We start from the raw sequence: 27,818 nt of genomic DNA on the forward strand, positions 1-27,818 counted from the left end.
CTATAGCTTCATTTTCAAGGAAAACGTTTAAGAGCGTGTCAAGATGGCCGAGTGGTCTAAGGCGTCAGATTTAAGCTCTGATCCTCGTATGAGGGCGTGGGTTCGAACCCCACTCCTGACAACGAATTTTTCATTTTAATAACATATATCTCATACTCAGGAAAGGCTTCTCTAGTATGGCAACGAGTGAGTAGCTTTATGGAGCTTAGAATTCCGAGAGGTATTTTGGGGTAATAGTATAGATTCATTTTCAAAGAAAGCGTGTCAGGATGGCTGAGCGGTCTAAGGCGTCAGATTTAAGCTCTGATCCTCGTATGAGGGCGTGGGTTCGAACCCCACTTCTGACAACGAATTGTTTCATTTTAAAAACATATATCACATACTCAGGAAAGGCTTCTCTAGTATGGCAACTAGGGAGTGGCTTTATGGAGCTTAGAATTCTGAGAGGTATTTTGGGGTTATACTATAGATTCATTTTCAAGGAAAACCTTGGAAAGCGTGTCAGGATGGCCGAGTGGTCTAAGGCGTCCGATTTAAGCTCTGATCCTCGTATGAGGGCGTGGGTTCGAACCCCACTTCTGACAACGAATTGTTTCATTTTAAAAACATATATCACATACTCAGGAAAGGCTTCTCTAGTATGGCAACGAGTGAGTAGCTTTATGGAGCTTAGAATTCCGAGAGGTATTTTGGGGTTATAGTATAGATTCATTTTCAAGGAAAGCGTGTCAGGATGGCCGAGTGGTCTAAGGCGTCAGATTTAAGCTCTGATCCTCGTATGAGGGCGTGGGTTCGAACCCCAGTTCTGGCAACGAATTGATTCATTTTAATGACACATATCTCAAACTCAGGAAAGGCTTCTCTAGTATGGCAACGAATGAGTAGCTTCATGGAGCATAGAATTCCGAGAGGTATTTCGGAGCTGTACTATAGCTTCACTTTCAAGGAAAACGTTTTCGAGCGTGTCAGGATGGCCGAGTGGTCTAAGGCGTCAGATTTAAGCTCTGATCCTCGTATGAGGACGTGGGTTCGAACACCACTTCTGACAACGATTTGTTTCATTTTAAAAACATATATCTCATACTCAGGAAAGGCTTCTCTAGTATGGCAACTAGGGAGTGGCTTTATGGAGCTTTGAATTCCGAGAGGTATTTTAGGGTTATACTATAGCATCATTTTCATGGAAAAATTTGGAAAGCGCGCCAGGATGGCCGAGAGGTCTAAGGCGTCAGATTTAAGCTCTGATCCTCGTATGAGAGCGTGGGTTCGAACCCCACTTCTGACATCGAATTTTTTCATTTTAACAACATATATCTCATACTCAGGAAAGGCTTCTCTAGTATGGCAACGAGTGAGTAGCTTTATGGAGCTTAGAATTCCGAGAGGTATTTTGGGGTTATAGTATAGATTCATTTTCGAGAAATGCGTGTCAGGATGGCCGAGTGGTATAAGGCGTCAGATTTAAGCTCTGATCCTCGTATGAGAGCGTGGGTTCGAACCCCACTTCTGACATCGAATTTTTTCATTTTAACAACATATATCTCATACTCAGGAAAGGCTTCTCTAGCATGGCAAAGAGTGAGTAGCGTTATGGAGCATAGAATTCCGAGAGGTATTTCGGAGCTGTACTATAGCTTCATTTTCAAGGAAACCTTTTAAGAGCGTGTCAAGATGGCCGAGTGGTCTAAGGCGTCAGATTTAAGCTCTGATCATCGTATGAGGGCGTGGGTTCGAACCCCACTTCTGACAACGAATTTTTCATTTTAATAACATATATCTCATACTTAGGAAGGGCTTCTCTAGTATGGCAACGAGTGAGTAGCTTTATGGAGCTTAGAATTCTGAGAGGTATTTTGAGGTTATACTATAGATTCATTTTCAAGGAAAACGTTGGAAAGCGTGTCAGGATGGCCGAGTGGTCTAAGGCGTCAGATTTAAGCTCTGATCCTCGTATGAGAGCGTGGGTTCGAACCCCACCTCTGACATCGAATTTTTTCATTTTAACAACATATATCTCATACTCAGGAAAGGCTTCTATAGTATGGCAAAGAGTGAGTAGCGTTATGGAGCAAAGAATTCCGAGAGGTATTTCGGAGCTGTACTATAGCTTCATTTTCAAGGAAAACGTTTAAGAGCGTGTCAAGATGGCCGAGTGGTCTAAGGCGTCAGATTTAAGCTCTGATCCTCGTATGAGGGCGTGGGTTCGAACCCCACTCCTGACAACGAATTTTTCATTTTAATAACATATATCTCATACTCAGGAAAGGCTTCTCTAGTATGGCAACGAGTGAGTAGCTTTATGGAGCTTAGAATTCCGAGAGGTATTTTGGGGTAATAGTATAGATTCATTTTCAAAGAAAGCGTGTCAGGATGGCTGAGCGGTCTAAGGCGTCAGATTTAAGCTCTGATCCTCGTATGAGGGCGTGGGTTCGAACCCCACTTCTGACAACGAATTGTTTCATTTTAAAAACATATATCACATACTCAGGAAAGGCTTCTCTAGTATGGCAACTAGGGAGTGGCTTTATGGAGCTTAGAATTCTGAGAGGTATTTTGGGGTTATACTATAGATTCATTTTCAAGGAAAACCTTGGAAAGCGTGTCAGGATGGCCGAGTGGTCTAAGGCGTCCGATTTAAGCTCTGATCCTCGTATGAGGGCGTGGGTTCGAACCCCACTTCTGACAACGAATTGTTTCATTTTAAAAACATATATCACATACTCAGGAAAGGCTTCTCTAGTATGGCAACGAGTGAGTAGCTTTATGGAGCTTAGAATTCCGAGAGGTATTTTGGGGTTATAGTATAGATTCATTTTCAAGGAAAGCGTGTCAGGATGGCCGAGTGGTCTAAGGCGTCAGATTTAAGCTCTGATCCTCGTATGAGGGCGTGGGTTCGAACCCCAGTTCTGGCAACGAATTGATTCATTTTAATGACACATATCTCAAACTCAGGAAAGGCTTCTCTAGTATGGCAACGAATGAGTAGCTTCATGGAGCATAGAATTCCGAGAGGTATTTCGGAGCTGTACTATAGCTTCACTTTCAAGGAAAACGTTTTCGAGCGTGTCAGGATGGCCGAGTGGTCTAAGGCGTCAGATTTAAGCTCTGATCCTCGTATGAGGGCGTGGGTTCGAACACCACTTCTGACAACGATTTGTTTCATTTTAAAAACATATATCTCATACTCAGGAAAGGCTTCTCTAGTATGGCAACTAGGGAGTGGCTTTATGGAGCTTTGAATTCCGAGAGGTATTTTAGGGTTATACTATAGCATCATTTTCATGGAAAAATTTGGAAAGCGCGCCAGGATGGCCGAGAGGTCTAAGGCGTCAGATTTAAGCTCTGATCCTCGTATGAGAGCGTGGGTTCGAACCCCACTTCTGACATCGAATTTTTTCATTTTAACAACATATATCTCATACTCAGGAAAGGCTTCTCTAGTATGGCAACGAGTGAGTAGCTTTATGGAGCTTAGAATTCCGAGAGGTATTTTGGGGTTATAGTATAGATTCATTTTCGAGAAATGCGTGTCAGGATGGCCGAGTGGTATAAGGCGTCAGATTTAAGCTCTGATCCTCGTATGAGAGCGTGGGTTCGAACCCCACTTCTGACATCGAATTTTTTCATTTTAACAACATATATCTCATACTCAGGAAAGGCTTCTCTAGCATGGCAAAGAGTGAGTAGCGTTATGGAGCATAGAATTCCGAGAGGTATTTCGGAGCTGTACTATAGCTTCATTTTCAAGGAAACCTTTTAAGAGCGTGTCAAGATGGCCGAGTGGTCTAAGGCGTCAGATTTAAGCTCTGATCATCGTATGAGGGCGTGGGTTCGAACCCCACTTCTGACAACGAATTTTTCATTTTAATAACATATATCTCATACTTAGGAAGGGCTTCTCTAGTATGGCAACGAGTGAGTAGCTTTATGGAGCTTAGAATTCTGAGAGGTATTTTGAGGTTATACTATAGATTCATTTTCAAGGAAAACGTTGGAAAGCGTGTCAGGATGGCCGAGTGGTCTAAGGCGTCAGATTTAAGCTCTGATCCTCGTATGAGGGCGTGGGTTCGAACCCCACTTCTGGCAACGAAATATTTCATTTTAATAACATATATCTCATACTCAGGAAAGGCTTCTCTAGTATGGCAACTAGGGAGTGGCTTTATGGAGCTTAGAATTCTGAGAGGTATTTTGGGGTTATATTATAGATTCATTTTCAAGGAAAACGTTGGAAAGCGTGTAAGGATGGCCGAGTGGTCTAAGGCGTCCGATTTAAGCTCTGATCCTCGTATGAGGGCGTGGGTTCGAACCCCACTTCTGACAAAGAAATGTTTCATTTTAAAACATATATCTCAAACTCAGGAAAGGCTTTTCGAGTATGGCAACGAGTGAGTAGCGTTATGGAGCATAGAATTCCGAGAGGTATTTCGGAGCTGTACTATAGCTTCATTTTCAAGGAAAACATTTAAGAGCGTGTCAAGATGGCCGAGTGGTCTAAGGCGTCAGATTTAAGCTCTGATCCTCGTATGAGGGCGTGGGTTCGAACCCCACTTCTGACAACGAATTTTTCATTTTAATAACATATATCTCATACTCAGGAAAGGCTTCTCTAGTATGGCAACGAGTGAGTAGCTTTATGGAGCTTAGAATTCCGAGAGGTATTTTGGGGTTATAGTATAGATTCATTTTCAAAGAAAGCGTGTCAGGATGGTCGAGCGGTCTAAGGCGTCAGATTTAAGCTCTGATCCTCGTATGAGGGCGTGGGTTCGAACCCCACTTCTGACAACGAATTATTTCATTTTAAAAACATATATCACATACTCAGGAAAGGCTTCTCTAGTATGGCAACTAGGGAGTGGCTTTATGGAGCTTAGAATTCTAAGAGGTATTTTGGGGTTATACTATAGATTCATTTTCAAGGAAAACGTTGGAAAGCGTGTCAGGATGGCCGAGTGGTCTAAGGCATCCGATTTACGTCTGATCCTCGTATGAGGGCGTGGGTTCGAACCCCACTTCTGACAACGAATTGTTTCATTTTAAAAACATATATCACATACTCAGGAAAGGCTTCTCTATTATGGCAACTAGGGAGTGGCTTTATGGAGCTTAGAATTCTGAGAGGTATTTTGAGGTTATACTATAGATTCATTTTCAAGGAAAACGTTGGAAAGCATGTCAGGATGGCCGAGTGGTCTAAGGCGTCAGATTTAAGCTCTGATCCTCGTATGAGGGCGTGGGTTCGAACCCCACTTCTGACAACGAAATATTTCATTTTAATAACATATATTGCATACTCAGGAAAGGCTTCTCTAGTTTGGCAACGAGTGAGTAGCTTTATGGAGCTTAGAATTCCGAGAGGTATTTTGGGGTTATAGTATAGATTCATTTTCAAGGAAAGCGTGTCAGGATGGCCGAGTGGTATAAGGCGTCAGATTTAAGCTCTGATCCTCGTATGAGAGCGTGGGTTCGAACCCCACTTCTGACATCGAATTTTTTCATTTTAACAACATATATCTCATACTCAGGAAAGGCTTCTCTAGTATGGCAAAGAGTGAGTAGCGTTATGGAGCAAAGAATTCCGAGAGGTATTTCGGAGCTGTACTATAGCTTCATTTTCAAGGAAAACGTTTAAGAGCGTGTCAAGATGGCCGAGTGGTCTAAGGCGTCAGATTTAAGCTCTGATCCTCGTATGAGGGCGTGGGTTCGAACCCCACTTCTGACAACGAATTTTTCATTTTAATAACATATATCTCATACTTAGGAAAGGCTTCTCTAGTATGGCAACGAGTGAGTAGCTTTATGGAGCTTAGAATTCTGAGAGGTATTTTGAGGTTATACTATAGATTCATTTTCAAGGAAAACGTTGGAAAGCGTGTCAGGATGGCCGAGTGGTCTAAGGCGTCAGATTTAAGCTCTGATCCTCGTATGAGGGCGTGGGTTCGAACCCCACTTCTGGCAACGAATTGATTCATTTTAATGACACATATCTCAAACTCAGGAAAGGCTTCTCTAGTATGGCAACGAATGAGTAGCTTCATGGAGCATAGAATTCCGAGAGGTATTTCGGAGCTGTACTATAGCTTCACTTTCAAGGAAAACGTTTTCGAGCGTGTCAGGATGGCCGAGTGGTCTAAGGCGTCAGATTTAAGCTCTGATCCTCGAATGAGGGCGTGGGTTCGAACACCACTTCTGACAACGATTTGTTTCATTTTAAAAAAATATATCTCATACTCAGGAAAGGCTTCTCTAGTATGGCAACTAGGGAGTGGCTTTATGGAGCTTAGAATTCTGAGAGGTATTTTGAGGTTATACTATAGATTCATTTTCAAGGAAAACGTTGGAAAGCGTGTCAGGATGGCCGAGTGGTCTAAGGCGTCCGATTTAAGCTCTGATCCTCGTATGAGGGCGTGGGTTCGAACCCCACTTCTGACAAAGAAATGTTTCATTTTAAAACATATATCTCAAACTCAGGAAAGGCTTTTCGAGTATGGCAACGAGTGAGTAGCGTTATGGAGCATAGAATTCCGAGAGGTATTTCGGAGCTGTACTATAGCTTCATTTTCAAGGAAAACATTTAAGAGCGTGTCAAGATGGCCGAGTGGTCTAAGGCGTCAGATTTAAGCTCTGATCCTCGTATGAGGGCGTGGGTTCGAACCCCACTTCTGACAACGAATTTTTCATTTTAATAACATATATCTCATACTCAGGAAAGGCTTCTCTAGTATGGCAACGAGTGAGTAGCTTTATGGAGCTTAGAATTCCGAGAGGTATTTTGGGGTTATAGTATAGATTCATTTTCAAAGAAAGCGTGTCAGGATGGTCGAGCGGTCTAAGGCGTCAGATTTAAGCTCTGATCCTCGTATGAGGGCGTGGGTTCGAACCCCACTTCTGACAACGAATTATTTCATTTTAAAAACATATATCACATACTCAGGAAAGGCTTCTCTAGTATGGCAACTAGGGAGTGGCTTTATGGAGCTTAGAATTCTAAGAGGTATTTTGGGGTTATACTATAGATTCATTTTCAAGGAAAACGTTGGAAAGCGTGTCAGGATGGCCGAGTGGTCTAAGGCATCCGATTTACGTCTGATCCTCGTATGAGGGCGTGGGTTCGAACCCCACTTCTGACAACGAATTGTTTCATTTTAAAAACATATATCACATACTCAGGAAAGGCTTCTCTATTATGGCAACTAGGGAGTGGCTTTATGGAGCTTAGAATTCTGAGAGGTATTTTGAGGTTATACTATAGATTCATTTTCAAGGAAAACGTTGGAAAGCATGTCAGGATGGCCGAGTGGTCTAAGGCGTCAGATTTAAGCTCTGATCCTCGTATGAGGGCGTGGGTTCGAACCCCACTTCTGACAACGAAATATTTCATTTTAATAACATATATTGCATACTCAGGAAAGGCTTCTCTAGTTTGGCAACGAGTGAGTAGCTTTATGGAGCTTAGAATTCCGAGAGGTATTTTGGGGTTATAGTATAGATTCATTTTCAAGGAAAGCGTGTCAGGATGGCCGAGTGGTATAAGGCGTCAGATTTAAGCTCTGATCCTCGTATGAGAGCGTGGGTTCGAACCCCACTTCTGACATCGAATTTTTTCATTTTAACAACATATATCTCATACTCAGGAAAGGCTTCTCTAGTATGGCAAAGAGTGAGTAGCGTTATGGAGCAAAGAATTCCGAGAGGTATTTCGGAGCTGTACTATAGCTTCATTTTCAAGGAAAACGTTTAAGAGCGTGTCAAGATGGCCGAGTGGTCTAAGGCGTCAGATTTAAGCTCTGATCCTCGTATGAGGGCGTGGGTTCGAACCCCACTTCTGACAACGAATTTTTCATTTTAATAACATATATCTCATACTTAGGAAAGGCTTCTCTAGTATGGCAACGAGTGAGTAGCTTTATGGAGCTTAGAATTCTGAGAGGTATTTTGAGGTTATACTATAGATTCATTTTCAAGGAAAACGTTGGAAAGCGTGTCAGGATGGCCGAGTGGTCTAAGGCGTCAGATTTAAGCTCTGATCCTCGTATGAGGGCGTGGGTTCGAACCCCACTTCTGGCAACGAATTGATTCATTTTAATGACACATATCTCAAACTCAGGAAAGGCTTCTCTAGTATGGCAACGAATGAGTAGCTTCATGGAGCATAGAATTCCGAGAGGTATTTCGGAGCTGTACTATAGCTTCACTTTCAAGGAAAACGTTTTCGAGCGTGTCAGGATGGCCGAGTGGTCTAAGGCGTCAGATTTAAGCTCTGATCCTCGAATGAGGGCGTGGGTTCGAACACCACTTCTGACAACGATTTGTTTCATTTTAAAAAAATATATCTCATACTCAGGAAAGGCTTCTCTAGTATGGCAACTAGGGAGTGGCTTTATGGAGCTTAGAATTCTGAGAGGTATTTTGAGGTTATACTATAGATTCATTTTCAAGGAAAACGTTGGAAAGCATGTCAGGATGGCCGAGTGGTCTAAGGCGTCAGATTTAAGCTCTGATCCTCGTATGAGGGCGTGGGTTCGAACCCCACTTCTGACAACGAAATATTTCATTTTAATAACATATATTGCATACTCAGGAAAGGCTTCTCTAGTATGGCAACGAGTGAGTAGCTTTATGGAGCTTAGAATTCCGAGAGGTATTTTGGGGTTATAGTATAGATTCATTTTCAAAGAAAGCGTGTCAGGATGGCCGAGTGGTATAAGGCGTCAGATTTAAGCTCTGATCCTCGTATGAGAGCGTGGGTTCGAACCCCACTTCTGACATCGAATTTTTTCATTTTAACAACATATATCTCATACTCAGGAAAGGCTTCTATAGTATGGCAAAGAGTGAGTAGCGTTATGGAGCATAGAATTCCGAGAGGTATTTCGGAGCTGTACTATAGCTTCATTTTCAAGGAAAACGTTTAAGAGTGTGTCAGGATGGCCGAGTGGTCTAAGGCATCAGATTTAAGCTCTAATCCTCATATGAGGGCGTGGGTTCGAACCCCACTTCTGACAACGAATTGTTTCATTTTAAAAACATATATCACATACTCAGGAAAGGCTTCTCTAGTATGGCAACTAGGGAGTGGCTTTATGGAGCTTAGAATTCTGAGAGGTATTTTGGGGTTATACTATAGATTCATTTTCAAGAAAAACGTTGGAAAGCGTGTCAGGATGGCCGAGTGGTCTAAGGCGTCCGATTTAAGCTCTGATCCTCGTATGAGGGCGTGGGTTCGAACCCCACTTCTGACAACGAATTTTTTCATTTTAAAAACATATATCTCATACTCAGGAAAGGCTTCTCTAGTATGGCAACGAGTGAGTAGCTTTATGGAGCTTAGAATTCCGAGAGGTATTTTGGGGTTATAGTATAGATTCATTTTCAAGAAAAGCGTGTCAGGATGGCCGAGTGGTCTAAGGCGTCAGATTTAAGTTCTGATCCTCGTATGAGGGCGTGGGTTCGAGCCCCACTTCTGACATCGAATTTTTTCATTTTAACAACATATATCTGATACTCAGGAAAGGCTTCTCTAGTATGGCAAAGAGTGAGTAGCGTTATGGAGCATAGAATTCCGAGAGGTATTTCGGAGCTGTACTATAGCTTCATTTTCAAGGAAAACGTTTAAGAGCGTGTCAAGATGGCCGAGTGGTCTAAGTCGTCAGATTTAAGCTCTGATCCTCGTATGAGGGCGTGGGTTCGAACCCCACTCCTGACAACGAATTTTTCATTTTAATAACATATATCTCATACTCAGGAAAGGCTTCTCTAGTATGGCAACGAGTGAGTAGCTTTATGGAGCTTAGAATTCCGAGAGGTATTTTGGGGTTATAGTATAGATTCATTTTCAAAGAAAGCGTGTCAGGATGGCCGAGCGGTCTAAGGCGTCAGATTTAAGCTCTGATCCTCGTATGAGGGCGTGGGTTCGAACCCCACTTCTGACAACGAATTGTTTCATTTTAAAAACATATATCACATACTCAGGAAAGGCTTCTCTAGTATGGCAACTAGGGAGTGGCTTTATGGAGCTTAGAATTCTGAGAGGTATTTTGGGGTTATACTATAGATTCATTTTCAAGGAAAACCTTGGAAAGCGTGTCAGGATGGCCGAGTGGTCTAAGGAGTCCGATTTAAGCTCTGATCCTCGTATGAGGGCGTGGGTTCGAACCCCACTTCTGACAACGAATTGTTTCATTTTAAAAACATATATCACATATAATCAGGAAAGGCTTCTCTAGTATGGCAACGAGTGAGTAGCTTTATGGAGCTTAGAATTCCGAGAGGTATTTTGGGGTTATAGTATAGATTCATTTTCAAGGAAAGCGTGTCAGGATGGCCGAGTGGTCTAAGGCGTCAGATTTAAGCTCTGATCCTCGTATGAGGGCGTGGGTTCGAACCCCAGTTCTGGCAACGAATTGATTCATTTTAATGACACATATCTCAAACTCAGGAAAGGCTTCTCTAGTATGGCAACGAATGAGTAGCTTCATGGAGCATAGAATTCCGAGAGGTATTTCGGAGCTGTACTATAGCTTCACTTTCAAGGAAAACGTTTTCGAGCGTGTCAGGATGGCCGAGTGGTCTAAGGCGTCAGATTTAAGCTCTGATCCTCGTATGAGGGCGTGGGTTCGAACACCACTTCTGACAACGATTTGTTTCATTTTAAAAACATATATCTCATACTCAGGAAAGGCTTCTCTAGTATGGCAACTAGGGAGTGGCTTTATGGAGCTTTGAATTCCGAGAGGTATTTTAGGGTTATACTATAGCATCATTTTCATGGAAAAATTTGGAAAGCGTGCCAGGATGGCCGAGAGGTCTAAGGCGTCAGATTTAAGCTCTGATCCTCGTATGAGAGCGTGGGTTCGAACCCCACTTCTGACAACGAATTGTTTCATTTTAAAAACATATATCACATACTCAGGAAAGGCTTCTCTAGTATGGCAACGAGTGAGTAGCTTTATGGAGCTTAGAATTCCGAGAGGTATTTTGGGGTTATAGTATAGATTCATTTTCAAGGAAAGCGTGTCAGGATGGCCGAGTGGTCTAAGGCGTCAGATTTAAGCTCTGATCCTCGTATGAGGGCGTGGGTTCGAACCCCAGTTCTGGCAACGAATTGATTCATTTTAATGACACATATCTCAAACTCAGGAAAGGCTTCTCTAGAATGGCAACGAATGAGTAGCTTCATGGAGCATAGAATTCCGAGAGGTATTTCGGAGCTGTACTATAGCTTCACTTTCAAGGAAAACGTTTTCGAGCGTGTCAGGATGGCCGAGTGGTCTAAGGCGTCAGATTTAAGCTCTGATCCTCGTATGAGGGCGTGGGTTCGAACACCACTTCTGACAACGATTTGTTTCATTTTAAAAACATATATCTCATACTCAGGAAAGGCTTCTCTAGTATGGCAACTAGGGAGTGGCTTTATGGAGCTTTGAATTCCGAGAGGTATTTTAGGGTTATACTATAGCATCATTTTCATGGAAAAATTTGGAAAGCGTGCCAGGATGGCCGAGAGGTCTAAGGCGTCAGATTTAAGCTCTGATCCTCGTATGAGAGCGTGGGTTCGAACCCCACTTCTGACATCGAATTTTTTCATTTTAACAACATATATCTCATACTCAGGAAAGGCTTCTCTAGCATGGCAAAGAGTGAGTAGCGTTATGGAGCATAGAATTCCGAGAGGTATTTCGGAGTTTACTATAGCTTCATTTTCAAGGAAACCTTTTAAGAGCGTGTCAAGATGGCCGAGTGGTCTAAGGCGTCAGATTTAAGCTCTGATCCTCGTATGAGGGCGTGGGTTCGAACCCCACTTCTGACAACGAATTTTTCATTTTAATAACATATATCTCATACTTAGGAAGGGCTTCTCTAGTATGGCAACGAGTGAGTAGCTTTATGGAGCTTAGAATTCTGAGAGGTATTTTGAGGTTATACTATAGATTCATTTTCAAGGAAAACGTTGGAAAGCGTGTCAGGATGGCCGAGTGGTCTAAGGCGTCAGATTTAAGCTCTGATCCTCGTATGAGGGCGTGGGTTCGAACCCCACTTCTGGCAACGAAATATTTCATTTTAATAACATATATCTCATACTCAGGAAAGGCTTCTCTAGTATGGCAACTAGGGAGTGGCTTTATGGAGCTTAGAATTCTGAGAGGTATTTTGGGGTTATATTATAGATTCATTTTCAAGGAAAACGTTGGAAAGCGTGTCAGGATGGCCGAGTGGTCTAAGGCGTCCGATCTAAGCTCTGATCCTCGTATGAGGGCGTGGGTTCGAACCCCACTTCTGACAAAGAATTGTTTCATTTTAAAACATATATCTCAAACTCAGGAAAGGCTTTTCGAGTATGGCAACGAGTGAGTAGCGTTATGGAGCATAGAAAAAAAATCCGCCGACCCATGGTTAACGACTTGACTCATATCACATGGAATGATACTAAACCGATACTCGAGCTCCGTAACTGCCAAGGCTTAGGAACGAGAATAGCCTTGATCGATTAGTATTTTAGTATTTTAGTATTTTAATACTTTAATACTTAAAAATTTTAAAGATTTTTTAATTTTAACAAAGTTTTGAACTGCTAATATTTAAAAAAAAAATAGTATTAACATAGTCTGCTTATCATTAAAAAATGTCAGACGAAGATAAAGAAACCGACGTGGAAATCGCATGTGAACCTAGACACTGCCTTGATCAGGGTTGCAAGTATAACCGTAAGGATAGTAAAGCCTTAACGGTAGCCTGCGATATTTGCCAAGTATTTTACCATCTATCATGTATAAACATAAAATCAACGGAAGCTAAAAGATTCTATTGCTGCAAGAACTGTAGAGACCGACTTACGAGGCCGTGCGTATGTGGGAACACTGCTACACATAAAGCAGATAAAACTGAATTAGTCGAGATGAAGAAACAACTCGCCAGCTTAAAATTAACTCTAACTAAACATTTTAAAGAACTACAAGCTGAAATCAATAAAACCAGGACTGAGATCAATGATGAGACGTCAGCAAGGCTACAGATAATGCAGACAGTACACAGTGAAAGCATTCAAGCACTCGAAACTATACTTAAGTCATATACAGAGGGAAAAGAAGTCCCGAGAGTCGTAGAAGCCACCGTCACGCCAATTGGCCCAGAAGGCTCACTTGCTAAATCCTACGTCGACATGAGCCAACAGAATCGAACAATAAACAATGTACCTTTGCGACCATACTCCACGAATCAGCCACCATTGCTGGTTCGCAATGGGCAACTTGTGGGTAAGAAACCAGAGTACACGAGTAAATTAAGCACGCACCAGAAAGTGAAATTATCGAAGGGCTCCATGTCGTACGAGCGAGCCGCCGCGTGTAAAATCAAAACAACTGGGAAGTTCAATGACTACTTTATCGGCCATTGCTCTAACGAAGCTTCAGAAAGCGATATTCAAGCTTACATCGAAAGTAATAATCTATCAATATCTGATATACGACTAACAGTAAAATCCCTAAGCTCCAGGAGCCGATACAGATGTTTCGTAGTTCGATCGGGCTCTGATAAGGACGATTTCTTACTACCCGAGAAGTGGCCTAAGGGCATTTTCTGCATATGCTTGTCCGAATCAAACGCTCGGGAAACGAAAAGGATTTTCGGGACAAATGAAGATGCGCAGGACTGTACGCTTGCATACATCCCAAAGCGTACCTATCGATTATCGAACTGCGACAAGGACATATGTGAGTCAGACATCATGGGACACCTTTCCGATCTAGGCATAGATGAAGTGGTAGTGAAAGAAATCTCCCAAAAACACACATGGCATAAAGCGTTCATAGTGGAATGTACTGAAGAGCACGAATCAGTAATTCTGAACCTAGAAAACTGGCCAAATCCTATTACAATAAGCCGCTACAGAGATCACCATGTTAAAAAAACACAGGATCAACGTTCCGATAAGCAAAACCAATTTAAGAACTGACAGTCACCAAACCATGGCTCTACGGGACACAAGGGTCTTCGCGTGGGACATATCAATATACAAAGCCTAATCCCACACCTTCCGGACTTGATTAACATCATCATTACCCATAACTTTGACATCATTGGGGTCACAGAAACCTGGCTCAACCAAAATATCCCTGACGCAGTGATCAACATCGCTAATTACAGTCTCCTCCGAAAGGACAGAGTAAACCAACGAGGCGGAGGTGTATGCGTTTACTATAAATCCAATTTACCACTTTGTGGAAATGTCATTCCGGACCCCCAAAATGACCTGCCATCAGAGTACATATGGTGTACACTGAACGAACCGAAGTCAAAGCCGTTGGAAATCGTCGTCTGCTACTACCCACCTGATCTACAGAACTCTGAGACACTGGCGCGTGTCTTCAAGAATCTCCTTTCACATATCGACCCTAGGCATAACTCGGAAATCATCCTAACAGGCGACTTCAACTGTGACCTGATGAAGAAACCCCTCGAACCCAAGACCAAAGCAATTCTAAATTCACTATCCTACTTTAAGCAACTAATAACACAACCAACGAGAACGACAACAACTAGCTCCACATTACTCGACCATATATACACCACGTGCCCGCACCGGATCATTGACAGTGGTGTAATACCATACGGGAACCCAGACCATGATCTAATCTTCTGCACAAGGAAAAAGAAATGCCCTAGGACAGTGAAAACAATCACTAATGTCAGGGACTATCGGAACATGAATCTCGAGCAATTTATAGAAGAACTAGCTCGGGCACTAAACAACCTCAAAATCCATGACGTAGATCAAGGGGTAAGAGATCTTGAACTAGCAATAACCACGCACTTAGACAAATTCGCCCCATTCATTCGAAAACGGATGGCCGTCTCTCGTCCGCCGTGGTTAACCAACAGCGTGAAACATCTTATGCACACCCGAGATATAACAAAGAAAAGGTGTAACAAAAACCCGGAATTGTTACAATTATACCGGAGGCTTCGTAATGATGTTAACAAGGCGGTCACCGAAGCCAAGTCCAACTATTTCAATAAATTTTTGGGTAAACCTGGATCTATTAACGCTATATGGAAGGTCCTGAAACCTCACTTAAAACCCAAGAAACAACCAATAACCTCCATGCGAGTAGCTGACAAGATTTACCAGGATCCAGCGGACATTGCAGGAATTCTAAACCACCATTTCGCCAATACCACTGCCAACAGAGCCGTGAGATCCACAAAACAGTTAACGATGCAGGACTCTAACCACCTGACGCACTGTACCTTCCAAAACGTTGACGAAATGACGGTATTTAAGCATCTAAAAGCCTTACCGAATAGTAGAGCCGCCGGGAGCGATGGCTTAACCGTTTCACTGATAAAGGGTCTAGCGATACTGATAGCCAAACCTCTTACCGACATAATCAACACATCCTTCCAATCGGCCACGTTCCCAAGTAGGTGGAAGGAAGCAAAGATAATACCATTACACAAGTCCGGCAGCCCAACTGATCCATCCAATTATAGGGGAATCTCTATCCTACCGTCCTTATCAAAAGTCCCGGAAAAATGCGTTCATGAGCAACTCCTAAGTTACTGTCTCTCTACCGAAGCCTTTTACAAAATGCAAGCCGGTTTTCTGCCGGGGCATTCCACGGTAACCTGCATATTACACTTACATGAATCAATCATTAGTAACCTAGAAGCGAACAAATTTGTAGCAGTGGGTTTTCTCGATATGACCAAGGCCTTTGATAGTGTAGAGTACGGCACTCTTCTAGAAATTTTAGGCCAAAAAGGCCTGGACACTAAGACTGTGAGCTGGTTCCAATCTTATCTGGTTAACAGATACCAAATGGTATCAGTCAACGGTGCTACGGCCACCCCAGCACCTCTAAGAGCCGGCGTCCCTCAGGGAAGCGTCTTAGGACCACTCCTCTTCAACCTTTATACAAGTGACAACCACAAGTGCCTCAAGACTACAAAATTAATAGAATACGCCGATGATGATGCAATCATCAGCGCCAACGTAGATCTAGACGTTACTATAAACGAGCTGGAATCGGACTTATTATCATTAAAGGAGACCTTGCTATTAAAAGGGCTAATCCTTAATGAAAAAAAATCAGCTTTCATGATTTTCGCCCCAACCAAATCCAAAAGACTAAAGGCTGCAAGGGTTACAGAATTACCCTTAACAAAAATCGTAAGGGTTGAAAACTTCAAATATTTAGGACTGCACATCGACGATCAACTAAAATGGGCACATCACATAGAACAAACAACTAATAAAGCAAAGCAAAAAATTTGGCTCATCAGGCCTCTGTTAACCAATCTGAAACAGAAGGCACTTATAATCCTATATAATGCACTTGTTCAGCCAACTTTCGACTATGCCGATATATTCTTCCACAACTCCAGTAAATCCGCATTAAACAAATTACAAATTCTTCAAAATAATTGTGCAAGATCAATCTTGAGCAAGCCAAGGCGTTTTTCGGCAACGGCAGCGAGGAACGAACTGGGTTGGCTGAGCCTGGCCCAACGCGCTATGTTCCACACTCTAATTTTAATGTTTAAAATACATCATAACGACTGTCCGAGTTATATTTCGGATATTTTCCGGGATTCATTGACCCCGGTTCACGAGCACAGTACGCGTAATCGACACATCAACTTAAATACCCAAGTGAGAATCAATTCCTTCAGCGGGAAAAGCATCAGAGTGAACGGTGCCAAGCTATGGAACTCAATCGACAGAGCGCTTAAAAACCAAGAAACGTTGGAAAATTTTAAACTAGAACTAAAGAAATTTATTTTAACACAACCACCTCAATAACCTAAAGTAAAATGTCTGTGGTTACATTTCTATGAACCTTGAACACTTATGACAAATACCAATGCAATGACGGAAAGCTAGTCTTAAAATTAAACCTATATAATTTAAATTATGATTAAGTTAAGAGGACTCCTATGTAAATCAGTGTCAACTGATAGGAATATCCGTAATAAAGCCTTATTATTATTATTATTATTATTATTAATTCCGAGAGGTATTTCGGAGCTGTACTATAGCTTCATTTTCAAGGAAAACATTTAAGAGCGTGTCAAGATGGCCGAGTGGTCTAAGGCGTCAGATTTAAGCTCTGATCCTCGTATGAGGGCGTGGGTTCGAACCCCACTTCTGACAACGAATTTTTCATTTTAATAACATATATCTCATACTCAGGAAAGGCTTCTCTAGTATGGCAACGAGTGAGTAGCTTTATGGAGCTTAGAATTCCGAGAGGTATTTTGGGGTTATAGTATAGATTCATTTTCAAAGAAAGCGTGTCAGGATGGTCGAGCGGTCTAAGGCGTCAGATTTAAGCTCTGATCCTCGTATGAGGGCGTGGGTTCGAACCCCACTTCTGACAACGAATTATTTCATTTTAAAAACATATATCACATACTCAGGAAAGGCTTCTCTAGTATGGCAACTAGGGAGTGGCTTTATGGAGCTTAGAATTCTGTGAGGTATTTTGGGGTTATACTATAGATTTATTTTCAAAGAAAACGTTGGAAAGCGTGTCAGGATGGCCGAGTGGTCTAAGGCATCCGATTTACGTCTGATCCTCGTATGAGGGCGTGGGTTCGAACCCCACTTCTGACAACGAATTGTTTCATTTTAAAAACATATATCACATACTCAGGAAAGGCTTCTCTATTATGGCAACTAGGGAGTGGCTTTATGGAGCTTACAATTCTGAGAGGTATTTTGAGGTTATACTATAGATTCATTTTCAAAGAAAACGTTGGAAAGCATGTCAGGATGGCCGAGTGGTCTAAGGCGTCAGATTTAAGCTCTGATCCTCGTATGAGGGCGTGGGTTCGAACCCCACTTCTGACAACGAAATATTTCATTTTAATAACATATATTGCATACTCAGGAAAGGCTTCTCTAGTATGGCAACGAGTGAGTAGCTTTATGGAGCTTAGAATTCCGAGAGGTATTTTGGGGTTATAGTATAGATTCATTTTCAAGGAAAGCGTGTCAGGATGGCCGAGTGGTATAAGGCGTCAGATTTAAGCTCTGATCCTCGTATGAGAGCGTGGGTTCGAACCCCACTTCTGACATCGAATTTTTTCATTTTAACAACATATATCTCATACTCAGGAAAGGCTTCTCTAGTATGGCAAAGAGTGAGTAGCGTTATGGAGCAAAGAATTCCGAGAGGTATTTCGGAGCTGTACTATAGCTTCATTTTCAAGGAAAACGTTTAAGAGCGTGTCAAAATGGCCGAGTGGTCTAAGGCGTCAGATTTAAGCTCTGATCCTCGTATGAGGGCGTGGGTTCGAACCCCACTTCTGACAACGAATTTTTCATTTTAATAACATATATCTCATACTTAGGAAAGGCTTCTCTAGTATGGCAACGAGTGAGTAGCTTTATGGAGCTTAGAATTCTGAGAGGTATTTTGAGGTTATACTATAGATTCATTTTCAAGGAAAACGTTGGAAAGCGTGTCAGGATGGCCGAGTGGTCTAAGGCGTCAGATTTAAGCTCTGATCCTCGTATGAGGGCGTGGGTTCGAACCCCACTTCTGGCAACGAATTGATTCATTTTAATGACACATATCTCAAACTCAGGAAAGGCTTCTCTAGTATGGCAACGAATGAGTAGCTTCATGGAGCATAGAATTCCGAGAGGTATTTCGGAGCTGTACTATAGCTTCACTTTCAAGGAAAACGTTTTCGAGCGTGTCAGGATGGCCGAGTGGTCTAAGGCGTCAGATTTAAGCTCTGATCCTCGAATGAGGGCGTGGGTTCGAGCACCACTTCTGACAACGATTTGTTTCATTTTAAAAACATATATCTCATACTCAGGAAAGGCTTCTCTAGTATGGGAAATAGGGAGTGGCTTTATGGAGCTTTGAATTCCGAGAGGTATTTTAGGGTTATACTATAGCATCATTTTCATGGAAAAATTTGGAAAGCGTGCCAGGATGGCCGAGAGGTCTAAGGCGTCAGATTTAAGCTCTGATCCTCGTATGAGAGCGTGGGTTCGAACCCCACTTCTGACATCGAATTTTTTCATTTTAACAACATATATCTCATACTCAGGAAAGGCTTCTCTAGTATGGCAACGAGTGAGTAGCTTTATGGAGCTTAGAATTCCGAGAGGTATTTTGGGTTTATAGTATAGATTCATTTTCAAGAAATGCGTGTCAGGATGGCCGAGTGGTATAAGGCGTCAGATTTAAGCTCTGATCCTCGTATGAGAGCGTGGGTTCGAACCCCACTTCTGACATCGAATTTTTTCATTTTAACAACATATATCTCATACTCAGGAAAGGCTTCTCTAGCATGGCAAAGAGTGAGTAGCGTTATGGAGCATAGAATTCCGAGAGGTATTTCGGAGCTGTACTATAGCTTCATTTTCAAGGAAAACGTTTAAGAGCGTGTCAAGATGGCCGAGTGGTCTAAGGCGTCAGATTTAAGCTCTGATCCTCGTATGAGGGCGTGGGTTCGAACCCCACTTCTGACAACGAATTTTTCATTTTAATAACATATATCCAGAAGAAAATAGGGGAAGTGGGTAGCCGTAGCCTTGAGCCATACAAGTCGTCCAGTGATTCTCACTTACAATGGTCGATTCCCCTACCACCCTTAAAATTTGAATCTGGCCAATCGGCGCGAAGCATAAAATAGTACCAGATTTCATTGCGAACGCCACCATGTAGCGAACTGTGGAACTAACTTGTGTAGTCTGCTTATATTTCTGCTGTGCTTCAGTTTGAGTTAGGGTTACGTCAGGCAACGGGTTAATGCGGATATTGGTTTAATTAAGGACGAAAAGTCGGTTATTTAATAAAATGAATGTCGTTAAGAGTACGCAGTGTGATTTAACGTAAAGGAAACTACCGATAAGAAAACTCAGGCTGTGTTGAAAGGAAAAGTAAGATCTACCCAAAACAATCCCAATGTTAAAAATCAAACTACAACAACTTGGATACAACTTTATTACTTTGAACTCTTCCCTATCACAGTTTAAAACTTCGGACAAGTTAATTTTTTCCCTGGAACTTAGAAATAACATTGTATTTAAAAATAAAGACATATTTTAAAATAAGTTATGACAGGAGCAGATGACAAAGGAGTCTCGGACGCTAGCTTCCATAATGTCGAGGGCAATGGGATCCGCGAACGTCACGGTTATTAACCAAAATCATTACGCCAGTGCCACCTCTCGTAGGAAATTTGAGCTTTATTTTCCAACCAATAGCGTGGCTGCAAAGTCTCGAAAGGAGATCTGGGAAATCGCGTCTGGAGCCTCTCTTTAAAAATATGTATCGTCTGCTTATAATTAGCCTAGGCTTAACGAGTATTAGAGTTAAAAAATGGATTTCAACGACTTTTTAATCTTTTTTTTAGACTAAAATTGATAATGAAAAGCCCAGCGAGTAACGTATGTACACTATTAAAAAACTAAAATGTGTTTAAGTGCAAATTTTTTCTAAATTTCTTCTTGAATTAAATGATAGCTACAAGAGGTTGGGAAAAGAAATCACTCACGATCTTTTAAAACCCAAAAAGTAAGAGACAGTGATTTCGTTTCCAACCTCTTGTAGCAGACAATTAATTCCTACCTTTAAGGTCACAAAATGTAGTCTTATCTTTTATCTTAATACCAACGATTACAGCTGTTTGAAAAAAGTAATTATATTGTGTATATTTATGTCGCGATCGGGTAAGACGAACCTCAGTAGCCACCGTTAGTCCGTTATTACAAAAAAAATTCCCAGCAGACTTTGATGCCAGATATAATCCACCAAAAGCATCGTCTGCTATAATGTCTGATAGCACCTCTATGGCAAACGATACCGCTACAGCTGTGACGTATGCGGGTCCCATTGCCCTCTATATTGTGGAAGCTAGCGTCCGAGACTCCTTTGTCATCTGCTCCTGGTTATGAATTTAGTACTTACCACTCGATTCCAGCCTCTGCCATTCTGCCTGAGTGCCTCACTGCCTCTAGCAGACGCCTCTAGTCAGTTGGAAGGCGTAGGACCGTACTGTCCACAGAATCACGTCACTCGTGTGTTAATGCGCGTAAAAATCCTATCTCTCTTCACCCCCACGGGGAGGGAAATGGCGCGAAAAATCCGTAAACGGGACGCCTCGCGAAGTTGCCCAAGCTACCCACTTCCCCTATTTTCTTCTGATATATCTCATACTTAGGAAAGGCTTCTCTAGTATGGCAACGAGTGAGTAGCTTTATGGAGCTTAGAATTCCGAGAGGTATTTTGGGGTTATAGTATAGATTCATTTTCAAGGAAAGCGTGTCAGGATGGCCGAGTGGTATAAGGCGTCAGATTTAAGCTCTGATCCTCGTATGAGAGCGTGGGTTCGAACCCCACTTCTGACATCGAATTTTTTCATTTTAACAACATATATCTCATACTCAGGAAAGGCTTCTCTAGTATGGCAAAGAGTGAGTAGCGTTATGGAGCAAAGAATTCCGAGAGGTATTTCGGAGCTGTACTATAGCTTCATTTTCAAGGAAAACGTTTAAGAGCGTGTCAAGATGGCCGAGTGGTCTAAGGCGTCAGATTTAAGCTCTGATCCTCGTATGAGGGCGTGGGTTCGAACCCCACTTCTGACAACGAATTTTTCATTTTAATAACATATATCTCATACTTAGGAAAGGCTTCTCTAGTATGGCAACGAGTGAGTAGCTTTATGGAGCTTAGAATTCTGAGAGGTATTTTGAGGTTATACTATAGATTCATTTTCAAGGAAAACGTTGGAAAGCGTGTCAGGATGGCCGAGTGGTCTAAGGCGTCAGATTTAAGCTCTGATCCTCGTATGAGGGCGTGGGTTCGAACCACACTTCTGGCAACGAATTGATTCATTTTAATGACACATATCTCAAACTCAGGAAAGGCTTCTCTAGTATGGCAACGAATGAGTAGCTTCATGGAGCATAGAATTCCGAGAGGTATTTCGGAGCTGTACTATAGCTTCACTTTCAAGGAAAACGTTTTCGAGCGTGTCAGGATGGCCGAGTGGTCTAAGGCGTCAGATTTAAGCTCTGATCCTCGTATGAGGGCGTGGGTTCGAACACCAGTTCTGACAACGATTTGCTTCATTTTAAAAACATATATCTCATACTCAGGAAAGGCTTCTCTAGTATGGCAAATAGGGAGTGGCTTTATGGAGCTTTGAATTCCGAGAGGTATTTTAGGGTTATACTATAGCATCATTTTCATGGAAAAATTTGGAAAGCGTGCCAGGATGGCCGCGAGGTCTAAGGCGTCAGATTTAAGCTCTGATCCTCGTATGAGAGCGTGGGTTCGAACCCCACTTCTGACATCGAATTTTTTCATTTTAACAACATATATCTCATACTCAGGAAAGGCTTCTCTAGTATGGCAACGAGTGAGTAGCTTTATGGAGCTTAGAATTCCGAGAGGTATTTTGGGGTTATAGTATAGATTCATTTTCAAGAAATGCGTGTCAGGATGGCCGAGTGGTATAAGGCGTCAGATTTAAGCTCTGATCCTCGTATGAGAGCGTGGGTTCGAACCCCACTTCTGACAACGAATTTTTTCATTTTAACAACATATATCTCATACTCAGGAAAGGCTTCTCTAGCATGGCAAAGAGTGAGTAGCGTTATGGAGCATAGAATTCCGAGAGGTATTTCGGAGCTGTACTATAGCTTCATTTTCAAGGAAAACGTTTAAGAGCGTGTCAAGATGGCCGAGTGGTCTAAGGCGTCAGATTTAAGCTCTGATCCTCGTATGAGGGCGTGAGTTCGAACCCCACTTCTGACAACGAATTTTTCATTTTAATAACATATATCTCATACTTAGGAAGGGCTTCTCTAGTATGGCAACGAGTGAGTAGCTTTATGGAGCTTAGAATTCTGAGAGGTATTTTGAGGTTATACTATAGATTCATTTTCAAGGAAAACGTTGGAAAGCGTGTCAGGATGGCCGAGTGGTCTAAGGCGTCAGATTTAAGCTCTGATCCTCGTATGAGGGCGTGGGTTCGAACCCCACTTCTGGCAACGAAATATTTCATTTTAATAACATATATCTCATACTCAGGAAAGGCTTCTCTAGTATGGCAACTAGGGAGTGGCTTTATGGAGCTTAGAATTCTGAGAGGTATTTTGGGGTTATACTATAGATTCATTTTCAAGGAAAACGTTGGAAAGCGTGTCAGGATGGCCGAGTGGTCTAAGGCGTCCGATTTAAGCTCTGATCCTCGTATGAGGGCGTGGGTTCGAACCCCACTTCTGACAACGAATTTTTCATTTTAATAACATATATCTCATACTCAGGAAAGGCTTCTCTAGTATGGCAACGAGTGAGTAGCTTTATGGAGCTTAGAATTCCGAGAGGTATTTTGGGGTTATAGTATAGATTCATTTTCAAAGAAAGCGTGTCAGGATGGTCGAGCGGTTTAAGGCGTCAGATTTAAGCTCTGATCCTCGTATGAGGCCGTGGGTTCGAACCCCACTTCTGACAACGAATTATTTCATTTTAAAAACATATATCACATACTCAGGAAAGGCTTCTCTAGTATGGCAACTAGGGAGTGGCTTTATGGAGCTTAGAATTCTGAGAGGTATTTTGGGGTTATACTATAGATTCATTTTCAAGGAAAACGTTGGAAAGCGTGTCAGGATGGCCGAGTGGTCTAAGGCATCCGATTTACGTCTGATCCTCGTATGAGGGCGTGGGTTCGAACCCCACTTCTGACAACGAATTGTTTCATTTTAAAAACATATATCACATACTCAGGAAAGGCTTCTCTATTATGGCAACTAGGGAGTGGCTTTATGGAGCTTAGAATTCTGAGAGGTATTTTGAGGTTATACTATAGATTCATTTTCAAGGAAAACGTTGGAAAGCATGTCAGGATGGCCGAGTGGTCTAAGGCGTCAGATTTAAGCTCTGATCCTCGTATGAGGGCGTGGGTTCGAACCCCACTTCTGACAACGAAATATTTCATTTTAATAACATATATTGCATACTCAGGAAAGGCTTCTCTAGTATGGCAACGAGTGAGTAGCTTTATGGAGCTTAGAATTCCGAGAGGTATTTTGGGGTTATAGTATAGATTCATTTTCAAGGAAAGCGTGTCAGGATGGCCGAGTTGTATAAGGCGTCAGATTTAAGCTCTGATCCTCGTATGAGAGCGTGGGTTCGAACCCCACTTCTGACATCGAATTTTTTCATTTTAACAACATATATCTCATACTCAGGAAAGGCTTCTCTAGTATGGCAAAGAGTGAGTAGCGTTATGGAGCATAGAATTCCGAGAGGTATTTCGGAGCTGTACTATAGCTTCATTTTCAAGGAAAACGTTTAAGAGCGTGTCAAGATGGCCGAGTGGTCTAAGGCGTCAGATTTAAGCTCTGATCCTCGTATGAGGGCGTGGGTTCGAACCCCACTTCTGACAACGAATTTTTCATTTTAATAACATATATCTCATACTCAGGAAAGGCTTCTCTAGTATGGCAACGAGTGAGTAGCTTTATGGAGCTTAGAATTCCGAGAGGTATTTTGGGGTTATAGTATAGATTCATTTTCAAAGAAAGCGTGTCAGGATGGTCGAGCGGTCTAAGGCGTCAGATTTAAGCTCTGATCCTCGTATGAGGGCGTGGGTTCGAACCCCACTTCTGACAACGAAATATTTCATTTTAATAACATATATTGCATACTCAGGAAAGGCTTCTCTAGTATGGCAACGAGTGAGTAGCTTTATGGAGCTTAGAATTCTGAGAGGTATTTTGAGGTTATACTATAGATTCATTTTCAAGGAAAACGTTGGAAAGCGTGTCAGGATGGCCGAGTGGTCTAAGGCGTCAGATTTAAGCTCTGATCCTCGTATGAGGGCGTGGGTTCGAACCCCACTTCTGGCAACGAAATATTTCATTTTTATATCATATATCTCATACTCAGGAAAGGCTTCTCTATTATGGCAACTAGGGAGTGGCTTTATGGAGCTTAGAATTCTGAGAGGTATTTTGGGGTTATACTATAGATTCGTTTCAAGGAAAACGTTGGAAAGCGTGTCAGGATGGCCGAGTGGTCTAAGGCGTCCGATTTAAGCTCTGATCCTCGTATGAGGGCGTGGGTTCGAACCCCACTTCTGACAACGAATTTTTCATTTTAATAACATATATCTCATACTCAGGAAAGGCTTCTCTAGTATGGCAACGAGTGAGTAGCTTTATGGAGCTTAGAATTCCGAGAGGTATTTTGGGGTTATAGTATAGATTCATTTTCAAAGAAAGCGTGTCAGGATGGCCGAGTGGTCTAATTCGTCAGATTTAAGCTCTGATCCTCGTATGAGGGCGTGGGTTCGAACCCCACTTCTGACAACGAAATATTTCATTTTAATAACATATATTGCATACTCAGGAAAGGCTTCTCTAGTATGGCAACGAGTGAGTAGCTTTATGGAGCTTAGAATTCCGAGAGGTATTTTGGGGTTATAGTATAGATTCATTTTCAAGGAAATCGTGTCAGGATGGCCGAGTGGTATAAGGCGTCAGATTTAAGCTCTGATCCTCGTATGAGAGCGTGGGTTCGAACCCCACTTCTGACATCGAATTTTTTCATTTTAACAACATATATCTCATACTCAGGAAAGGCTTCTATAGTATGGCAAAGAGTGAGTAGCGTTATGGAGCATAGAATTCCGAGAGGTATTTTGGAGCTGTACTATAGCTTCATTTTCAAGGAAAACGTTTAAGAGTGTGTCAGGATGGCCGAGTGGTCTAAGGCATCAGATTTAAGCTCTGATCCTCGTTTGAGGGCGTGGGTTCGAACCCCACTTCTGACAACGAATTGTTTCATTTTAAAAACATATATCACATATTCAGGAAAGGCTTCTCTAGTATGGCAACTAGGGAGTGGCTTTATGGAGCTTAGAATTCTGAGAGGTATTTTGGGGTTATACTATAGATTCATTTTCAAGGAAAACGTTGGAAAGCGTGTCAGGATGGCCGAGTGGTCTAAGGCGTCCGATTTAAGCTCTGATTCTCGTATGAGGGCGTGGGTTCGAACCCCACTTCTGGCAACGAAATATTTCATTTTAATAACATATATCTCATACTCAGGAAAGGCTTCTCTAGTATGGCAACGAGTGAGTAGCTTTATGGAGCTTAGAATTCCGAGAGGTATTTTAGGGTTATAGTATAGATTCATTTTCAAGGAAAGCGTGTCAGGATGGCCGAGTGGTCTAAGGCGTCAGATTTAAGCTCTGATCCTCGTATGTGGGCGTGGGTTCGAACCCCACTTCTGGCAACGTATTGTTTCATTTTAATGACACATATCTCAAACTCAGGAAAGGCTTCTCTAGTATGGCAACGAATGAGTAGCTTCATGGAGCATAGAATTCCGAGAGGTATTTCGGAGCTGTACTATAGCTTCACTTTCAAGGAAAACGTTTTCGAGCGTGTCAGGATGGCCGAGTGGTCTAAGGCGTCAGATTTAAGCTCTGATCCTCGTATGAGGGCGTGGGTTCGAACACCACTTCTGACAACGATTTGTTTCATTTTAAAAACATATATCTCATACTCAGGAAAGGCTTCTCTAGTATGGCAACTAGGGAGTGGCTTTATGGAGCTTTGAATTCCGAGAGGTATTTTGGGGTTATACTATAGCATCATTTTCAAGGAAAACGTTGGAAAGCGTGTCAGGATGGCCGAGTGGTCTAAGGCGTCAGATTTAAGCTCTGATCCTCGTATGAGAGCGTGGGTTCGAACCCCACTTCTGACATCGAATTTTTTCAATTTAACAACATATATCTCATACTCAGGAAAGGCTTCTATAATATGGCAAAGAGTGAGTAGCGTTATGGAGCATAGAATTCCGAGAGGTATTTCGGAGCTGTACTATAGCTTCATTTTCAAGGAAAACCTTTAAGAGTGTGTCAGGATGGCCGAGTGGTCTAAGGCATCAGATTTAAGCTCTGATCCTCGTATGAGGGCGTGGGTTCGAACCCCACTTCTGACAACGAATTGTTTCATTTTAAAAAAATATAACATACTCAGGAAAGGCTTCTCTAGTATGGCAACTAGGGAGTGGCTTTATGGAGCTTAGAATTCTGAGAGGTATTTTGGGGTTATACTATAGATTCATTTTCAAGGAAAACGTTGGAAAGCGTGTCAGGATGGCCGAGTGGTCTAAGGCGTCCGATTTAAGCTCTGATCCTCGTATGAGGGCGTGGGTTCGAACCCCACTTCTGACAAAGAATTGTTTCATTTTAAAAACATATATCTCATACTCAGGAAAGGCTTCTCTAGTATGGCAACGAGTGAGTAGCTTTATGGAGTTTAGAATTCCGAGAGGTATTTTGGGGTTATAGTATAGATTCATTTTCAAGGAAAGCGTGTCAGGATGGCCGAGTGGTCTAAGGCGTCAGATTTAAGCTCTGATCCTCGTATGAGGGCGTGGGTTCGAGCCCCACTTCTGACATCGAATTTTTTCATTTTAACAACATATATCTGATACTCAGGAAAGGCTTCTCTAGTATGGCAAAGAGTGAGTAGCGTTATGGAGCATAGAATTCCGAGAGGTATTTCGGAGCTGTACTATAGCTTCATTTTCAAGGAAAACGTTTAAGAGCGTGTCAAGAAGGCCGAGTGGTCTAAGGCGTCAGATTTAAGCTCTGATCCTCGTATGAGGGCGTGGGTTCGAACCCCACTTCTGACAACGAATTTTTCATTTTAATAACATATATCTCATACTCAGGAAAGGCTTCTCTAGTATGGCAACGAGTGAGTAGCTTTATGGAGCTTAGAATTCCGAGAGGTATTTTGGGGTTATAGTATAGATTCATTTTCAAAGAAA

The 27,818-nt window shown here is 42.1% G+C and overlaps 56 non-coding genes across 56 annotated transcripts; all 56 read left to right on the forward strand.

The window, feature by feature from the left end:
- The first annotated feature begins 37 nt into the window (after positions 1 to 37).
- TRNAL-UAA (transfer RNA leucine (anticodon UAA)) lies at positions 38 to 121 on the forward strand. The gene has a single exon. It is a non-coding gene; the product is annotated as a tRNA-Leu (tRNA).
- A 142-nt stretch (positions 122 to 263) lies between these two features.
- Positions 264 to 347, forward strand: TRNAL-UAA (transfer RNA leucine (anticodon UAA)). The gene has a single exon. It is a non-coding gene; the product is annotated as a tRNA-Leu (tRNA).
- Positions 348 to 500: 153 nt separating this feature from the next.
- TRNAL-UAA (transfer RNA leucine (anticodon UAA)) lies at positions 501 to 584 on the forward strand. The gene has a single exon. It is a non-coding gene; the product is annotated as a tRNA-Leu (tRNA).
- An 844-nt stretch (positions 585 to 1,428) lies between these two features.
- Positions 1,429 to 1,512, forward strand: TRNAL-UAA (transfer RNA leucine (anticodon UAA)). Its single transcript has one exon. It is a non-coding gene; the product is annotated as a tRNA-Leu (tRNA).
- Positions 1,513 to 2,138: 626 nt separating this feature from the next.
- TRNAL-UAA (transfer RNA leucine (anticodon UAA)) lies at positions 2,139 to 2,222 on the forward strand. Its single transcript has one exon. It is a non-coding gene; the product is annotated as a tRNA-Leu (tRNA).
- Positions 2,223 to 2,364: 142 nt separating this feature from the next.
- TRNAL-UAA (transfer RNA leucine (anticodon UAA)) lies at positions 2,365 to 2,448 on the forward strand. The gene has a single exon. It is a non-coding gene; the product is annotated as a tRNA-Leu (tRNA).
- Positions 2,449 to 2,601: 153 nt separating this feature from the next.
- On the forward strand, positions 2,602 to 2,685 carry TRNAL-UAA (transfer RNA leucine (anticodon UAA)). The gene has a single exon. It is a non-coding gene; the product is annotated as a tRNA-Leu (tRNA).
- Positions 2,686 to 3,529: 844 nt separating this feature from the next.
- Positions 3,530 to 3,613, forward strand: TRNAL-UAA (transfer RNA leucine (anticodon UAA)). The gene has a single exon. It is a non-coding gene; the product is annotated as a tRNA-Leu (tRNA).
- Positions 3,614 to 4,002: 389 nt separating this feature from the next.
- On the forward strand, positions 4,003 to 4,086 carry TRNAL-UAA (transfer RNA leucine (anticodon UAA)). Its single transcript has one exon. It is a non-coding gene; the product is annotated as a tRNA-Leu (tRNA).
- Positions 4,087 to 4,475: 389 nt separating this feature from the next.
- Positions 4,476 to 4,559, forward strand: TRNAL-UAA (transfer RNA leucine (anticodon UAA)). The gene has a single exon. It is a non-coding gene; the product is annotated as a tRNA-Leu (tRNA).
- A 142-nt stretch (positions 4,560 to 4,701) lies between these two features.
- TRNAL-UAA (transfer RNA leucine (anticodon UAA)) lies at positions 4,702 to 4,785 on the forward strand. The gene has a single exon. It is a non-coding gene; the product is annotated as a tRNA-Leu (tRNA).
- Positions 4,786 to 5,174: 389 nt separating this feature from the next.
- TRNAL-UAA (transfer RNA leucine (anticodon UAA)) lies at positions 5,175 to 5,258 on the forward strand. The gene has a single exon. It is a non-coding gene; the product is annotated as a tRNA-Leu (tRNA).
- A 143-nt stretch (positions 5,259 to 5,401) lies between these two features.
- Positions 5,402 to 5,485, forward strand: TRNAL-UAA (transfer RNA leucine (anticodon UAA)). Its single transcript has one exon. It is a non-coding gene; the product is annotated as a tRNA-Leu (tRNA).
- Positions 5,486 to 5,638: 153 nt separating this feature from the next.
- TRNAL-UAA (transfer RNA leucine (anticodon UAA)) lies at positions 5,639 to 5,722 on the forward strand. The gene has a single exon. It is a non-coding gene; the product is annotated as a tRNA-Leu (tRNA).
- A 152-nt stretch (positions 5,723 to 5,874) lies between these two features.
- On the forward strand, positions 5,875 to 5,958 carry TRNAL-UAA (transfer RNA leucine (anticodon UAA)). Its single transcript has one exon. It is a non-coding gene; the product is annotated as a tRNA-Leu (tRNA).
- A 390-nt stretch (positions 5,959 to 6,348) lies between these two features.
- On the forward strand, positions 6,349 to 6,432 carry TRNAL-UAA (transfer RNA leucine (anticodon UAA)). Its single transcript has one exon. It is a non-coding gene; the product is annotated as a tRNA-Leu (tRNA).
- Positions 6,433 to 6,584: 152 nt separating this feature from the next.
- TRNAL-UAA (transfer RNA leucine (anticodon UAA)) lies at positions 6,585 to 6,668 on the forward strand. The gene has a single exon. It is a non-coding gene; the product is annotated as a tRNA-Leu (tRNA).
- A 142-nt stretch (positions 6,669 to 6,810) lies between these two features.
- On the forward strand, positions 6,811 to 6,894 carry TRNAL-UAA (transfer RNA leucine (anticodon UAA)). The gene has a single exon. It is a non-coding gene; the product is annotated as a tRNA-Leu (tRNA).
- Positions 6,895 to 7,283: 389 nt separating this feature from the next.
- TRNAL-UAA (transfer RNA leucine (anticodon UAA)) lies at positions 7,284 to 7,367 on the forward strand. The gene has a single exon. It is a non-coding gene; the product is annotated as a tRNA-Leu (tRNA).
- A 143-nt stretch (positions 7,368 to 7,510) lies between these two features.
- On the forward strand, positions 7,511 to 7,594 carry TRNAL-UAA (transfer RNA leucine (anticodon UAA)). Its single transcript has one exon. It is a non-coding gene; the product is annotated as a tRNA-Leu (tRNA).
- Positions 7,595 to 7,747: 153 nt separating this feature from the next.
- On the forward strand, positions 7,748 to 7,831 carry TRNAL-UAA (transfer RNA leucine (anticodon UAA)). The gene has a single exon. It is a non-coding gene; the product is annotated as a tRNA-Leu (tRNA).
- Positions 7,832 to 7,983: 152 nt separating this feature from the next.
- On the forward strand, positions 7,984 to 8,067 carry TRNAL-UAA (transfer RNA leucine (anticodon UAA)). Its single transcript has one exon. It is a non-coding gene; the product is annotated as a tRNA-Leu (tRNA).
- Positions 8,068 to 8,457: 390 nt separating this feature from the next.
- TRNAL-UAA (transfer RNA leucine (anticodon UAA)) lies at positions 8,458 to 8,541 on the forward strand. The gene has a single exon. It is a non-coding gene; the product is annotated as a tRNA-Leu (tRNA).
- A 143-nt stretch (positions 8,542 to 8,684) lies between these two features.
- Positions 8,685 to 8,768, forward strand: TRNAL-UAA (transfer RNA leucine (anticodon UAA)). Its single transcript has one exon. It is a non-coding gene; the product is annotated as a tRNA-Leu (tRNA).
- Positions 8,769 to 8,921: 153 nt separating this feature from the next.
- TRNAL-UAA (transfer RNA leucine (anticodon UAA)) lies at positions 8,922 to 9,005 on the forward strand. Its single transcript has one exon. It is a non-coding gene; the product is annotated as a tRNA-Leu (tRNA).
- Positions 9,006 to 9,158: 153 nt separating this feature from the next.
- On the forward strand, positions 9,159 to 9,242 carry TRNAL-UAA (transfer RNA leucine (anticodon UAA)). The gene has a single exon. It is a non-coding gene; the product is annotated as a tRNA-Leu (tRNA).
- Positions 9,243 to 9,385: 143 nt separating this feature from the next.
- Positions 9,386 to 9,469, forward strand: TRNAL-UAA (transfer RNA leucine (anticodon UAA)). The gene has a single exon. It is a non-coding gene; the product is annotated as a tRNA-Leu (tRNA).
- A 379-nt stretch (positions 9,470 to 9,848) lies between these two features.
- Positions 9,849 to 9,932, forward strand: TRNAL-UAA (transfer RNA leucine (anticodon UAA)). Its single transcript has one exon. It is a non-coding gene; the product is annotated as a tRNA-Leu (tRNA).
- A 1,793-nt stretch (positions 9,933 to 11,725) lies between these two features.
- TRNAL-UAA (transfer RNA leucine (anticodon UAA)) lies at positions 11,726 to 11,809 on the forward strand. Its single transcript has one exon. It is a non-coding gene; the product is annotated as a tRNA-Leu (tRNA).
- A 152-nt stretch (positions 11,810 to 11,961) lies between these two features.
- Positions 11,962 to 12,045, forward strand: TRNAL-UAA (transfer RNA leucine (anticodon UAA)). The gene has a single exon. It is a non-coding gene; the product is annotated as a tRNA-Leu (tRNA).
- A 5,023-nt stretch (positions 12,046 to 17,068) lies between these two features.
- TRNAL-UAA (transfer RNA leucine (anticodon UAA)) lies at positions 17,069 to 17,152 on the forward strand. Its single transcript has one exon. It is a non-coding gene; the product is annotated as a tRNA-Leu (tRNA).
- A 142-nt stretch (positions 17,153 to 17,294) lies between these two features.
- TRNAL-UAA (transfer RNA leucine (anticodon UAA)) lies at positions 17,295 to 17,378 on the forward strand. Its single transcript has one exon. It is a non-coding gene; the product is annotated as a tRNA-Leu (tRNA).
- A 389-nt stretch (positions 17,379 to 17,767) lies between these two features.
- On the forward strand, positions 17,768 to 17,851 carry TRNAL-UAA (transfer RNA leucine (anticodon UAA)). The gene has a single exon. It is a non-coding gene; the product is annotated as a tRNA-Leu (tRNA).
- A 143-nt stretch (positions 17,852 to 17,994) lies between these two features.
- On the forward strand, positions 17,995 to 18,078 carry TRNAL-UAA (transfer RNA leucine (anticodon UAA)). Its single transcript has one exon. It is a non-coding gene; the product is annotated as a tRNA-Leu (tRNA).
- Positions 18,079 to 18,231: 153 nt separating this feature from the next.
- TRNAL-UAA (transfer RNA leucine (anticodon UAA)) lies at positions 18,232 to 18,315 on the forward strand. Its single transcript has one exon. It is a non-coding gene; the product is annotated as a tRNA-Leu (tRNA).
- Positions 18,316 to 18,467: 152 nt separating this feature from the next.
- Positions 18,468 to 18,551, forward strand: TRNAL-UAA (transfer RNA leucine (anticodon UAA)). Its single transcript has one exon. It is a non-coding gene; the product is annotated as a tRNA-Leu (tRNA).
- Positions 18,552 to 19,168: 617 nt separating this feature from the next.
- Positions 19,169 to 19,252, forward strand: TRNAL-UAA (transfer RNA leucine (anticodon UAA)). Its single transcript has one exon. It is a non-coding gene; the product is annotated as a tRNA-Leu (tRNA).
- Positions 19,253 to 19,405: 153 nt separating this feature from the next.
- On the forward strand, positions 19,406 to 19,489 carry TRNAL-UAA (transfer RNA leucine (anticodon UAA)). The gene has a single exon. It is a non-coding gene; the product is annotated as a tRNA-Leu (tRNA).
- Positions 19,490 to 21,286: 1,797 nt separating this feature from the next.
- Positions 21,287 to 21,370, forward strand: TRNAL-UAA (transfer RNA leucine (anticodon UAA)). The gene has a single exon. It is a non-coding gene; the product is annotated as a tRNA-Leu (tRNA).
- Positions 21,371 to 21,523: 153 nt separating this feature from the next.
- TRNAL-UAA (transfer RNA leucine (anticodon UAA)) lies at positions 21,524 to 21,607 on the forward strand. The gene has a single exon. It is a non-coding gene; the product is annotated as a tRNA-Leu (tRNA).
- An 853-nt stretch (positions 21,608 to 22,460) lies between these two features.
- On the forward strand, positions 22,461 to 22,544 carry TRNAL-UAA (transfer RNA leucine (anticodon UAA)). The gene has a single exon. It is a non-coding gene; the product is annotated as a tRNA-Leu (tRNA).
- Positions 22,545 to 22,933: 389 nt separating this feature from the next.
- Positions 22,934 to 23,017, forward strand: TRNAL-UAA (transfer RNA leucine (anticodon UAA)). Its single transcript has one exon. It is a non-coding gene; the product is annotated as a tRNA-Leu (tRNA).
- A 153-nt stretch (positions 23,018 to 23,170) lies between these two features.
- TRNAL-UAA (transfer RNA leucine (anticodon UAA)) lies at positions 23,171 to 23,254 on the forward strand. Its single transcript has one exon. It is a non-coding gene; the product is annotated as a tRNA-Leu (tRNA).
- A 142-nt stretch (positions 23,255 to 23,396) lies between these two features.
- On the forward strand, positions 23,397 to 23,480 carry TRNAL-UAA (transfer RNA leucine (anticodon UAA)). The gene has a single exon. It is a non-coding gene; the product is annotated as a tRNA-Leu (tRNA).
- A 389-nt stretch (positions 23,481 to 23,869) lies between these two features.
- Positions 23,870 to 23,953, forward strand: TRNAL-UAA (transfer RNA leucine (anticodon UAA)). Its single transcript has one exon. It is a non-coding gene; the product is annotated as a tRNA-Leu (tRNA).
- Positions 23,954 to 24,333: 380 nt separating this feature from the next.
- On the forward strand, positions 24,334 to 24,417 carry TRNAL-UAA (transfer RNA leucine (anticodon UAA)). Its single transcript has one exon. It is a non-coding gene; the product is annotated as a tRNA-Leu (tRNA).
- A 142-nt stretch (positions 24,418 to 24,559) lies between these two features.
- On the forward strand, positions 24,560 to 24,643 carry TRNAL-UAA (transfer RNA leucine (anticodon UAA)). Its single transcript has one exon. It is a non-coding gene; the product is annotated as a tRNA-Leu (tRNA).
- A 153-nt stretch (positions 24,644 to 24,796) lies between these two features.
- TRNAL-UAA (transfer RNA leucine (anticodon UAA)) lies at positions 24,797 to 24,880 on the forward strand. The gene has a single exon. It is a non-coding gene; the product is annotated as a tRNA-Leu (tRNA).
- A 152-nt stretch (positions 24,881 to 25,032) lies between these two features.
- Positions 25,033 to 25,116, forward strand: TRNAL-UAA (transfer RNA leucine (anticodon UAA)). Its single transcript has one exon. It is a non-coding gene; the product is annotated as a tRNA-Leu (tRNA).
- A 369-nt stretch (positions 25,117 to 25,485) lies between these two features.
- Positions 25,486 to 25,569, forward strand: TRNAL-UAA (transfer RNA leucine (anticodon UAA)). The gene has a single exon. It is a non-coding gene; the product is annotated as a tRNA-Leu (tRNA).
- A 153-nt stretch (positions 25,570 to 25,722) lies between these two features.
- TRNAL-UAA (transfer RNA leucine (anticodon UAA)) lies at positions 25,723 to 25,806 on the forward strand. Its single transcript has one exon. It is a non-coding gene; the product is annotated as a tRNA-Leu (tRNA).
- Positions 25,807 to 26,186: 380 nt separating this feature from the next.
- TRNAL-UAA (transfer RNA leucine (anticodon UAA)) lies at positions 26,187 to 26,270 on the forward strand. Its single transcript has one exon. It is a non-coding gene; the product is annotated as a tRNA-Leu (tRNA).
- A 390-nt stretch (positions 26,271 to 26,660) lies between these two features.
- On the forward strand, positions 26,661 to 26,744 carry TRNAL-UAA (transfer RNA leucine (anticodon UAA)). The gene has a single exon. It is a non-coding gene; the product is annotated as a tRNA-Leu (tRNA).
- A 153-nt stretch (positions 26,745 to 26,897) lies between these two features.
- Positions 26,898 to 26,981, forward strand: TRNAL-UAA (transfer RNA leucine (anticodon UAA)). The gene has a single exon. It is a non-coding gene; the product is annotated as a tRNA-Leu (tRNA).
- A 151-nt stretch (positions 26,982 to 27,132) lies between these two features.
- On the forward strand, positions 27,133 to 27,216 carry TRNAL-UAA (transfer RNA leucine (anticodon UAA)). The gene has a single exon. It is a non-coding gene; the product is annotated as a tRNA-Leu (tRNA).
- Positions 27,217 to 27,359: 143 nt separating this feature from the next.
- On the forward strand, positions 27,360 to 27,443 carry TRNAL-UAA (transfer RNA leucine (anticodon UAA)). Its single transcript has one exon. It is a non-coding gene; the product is annotated as a tRNA-Leu (tRNA).
- The last annotated feature ends 375 nt before the right edge of the window (positions 27,444 to 27,818 follow it).

The sequence above is a fragment of the Phalangium opilio genome, unplaced genomic scaffold (genome assembly GCF_054372755.1).
Source record: "Phalangium opilio isolate 3A_F unplaced genomic scaffold, DU_Popi_V2 ptg000217l_1, whole genome shotgun sequence".
Taxonomy (NCBI): Eukaryota; Metazoa; Arthropoda; class Arachnida; order Opiliones; family Phalangiidae; genus Phalangium; species Phalangium opilio.